Below are 1,326 nucleotides of genomic sequence, written 5' to 3'. Positions count from 1 at the left end.
GGCCTAGGGCCCATAGGGTTAAAAAGTACTGAAAAAAGGTACCGTTTGGTACCGGTACCGAATTCCAGATACCGGTACCGGTACCGTATCGGTTCAATTATGAACGGTACCCAACCTTACTTAACACCCTTCATTGTTTCCAGCAGGTGTTAATCTGGACAGGATCATGTGTTTGGTTGCATGTGTGCCTGAGTGAGTGAGTGAGTGTGTGTGTGTGTGTGTGTGTGTGTGTGTGTGTGTGTGTTTGTGTGTGTGTGTTTTAGTGTGTGTATCCGTTTGTCCGCAGCTGATCTTACAAACTACTGGACCTATCAGCCTAACAGTTGGTGTGCACATGTATGACTGTACGCTCAAGGACCTCTCATGGTTGCAGTGATTCGTATGGCTAAAAACCCTGTTTTATACGTCATTAAATGCTGACTTCTCACTCCTCTTCACTAGAGGTGTGTATTGGCAAGAATCTGGGGATACGATACATATCACGATACAGAGGTGATGATTTGATATATTGCAATACTTTAAGCAAAGCAATAAATACGATTTTTTTTTTTTTTCAAAAGAATCTAATTTATAAATTTCATGGACTCAGATTCAGCCATCAGTCACCTGTGTTTGCTGACACGAGACTCCAGAGTTTGCCGAGGCTTTTACGCTTGCAAGATCTTGTTGTTTCGGTGGAGTGGAATAGTCAAACGGCCGTGTGACTGCTGGCAACTAGCGGTAGGAGGGTTAAATACAACACACAAAATAACCACTGCCAGAAATGTTTGCATTAAAACTACTGATTAAATATCGACATAGTAGTTTTCAGAATCGATACAGTATTGCAAAACAAAATATCGTGATATTTCAACGTATCGATATTTTCTTACACCACTACTCTTCACCGGCCGGTAGGGGCGACAAGTTTTTCGGAAACCGGCACAGCTAAAAATAATGAGCCATACTGTCTGCTGCAGGACACATGTTGGCCTTCGTCAAGTCTCAAAAACGAACATCCATAGAAAAGTTTGGTTTCATGTTGAGCCGGAGCATCTGTAGATTCATTTCAAACCCTATATGTCATGATCCACTAAAGCTAGGCACAATACCAGATGAATACATCCCAGTTTTTGTCTTCACCTCCATCTTGACTGTAAGGGAGCCTGAGGGGCGGGGCCAACTGCACCAAGGTTTTGTTCCATCTGCCGCATGGCATCATTTTTGATTTGGTCATTTTCCTTGATATCTGTGCTTTGACCATAAATAAGAAAGTAGGCACTAAATTGTTTCTTTGTCTGTTTGGTGATTATAGTTGTCATGTCCTACTCTGTTGTGCTGCAGCAT

This window comes from Epinephelus moara, chromosome 16 (assembly GCF_006386435.1).
Source record: "Epinephelus moara isolate mb chromosome 16, YSFRI_EMoa_1.0, whole genome shotgun sequence".
Classification (NCBI taxonomy): Eukaryota; Metazoa; Chordata; class Actinopteri; order Perciformes; family Serranidae; genus Epinephelus; species Epinephelus moara.
This window is presented reverse-complemented; position numbering follows the sequence as displayed.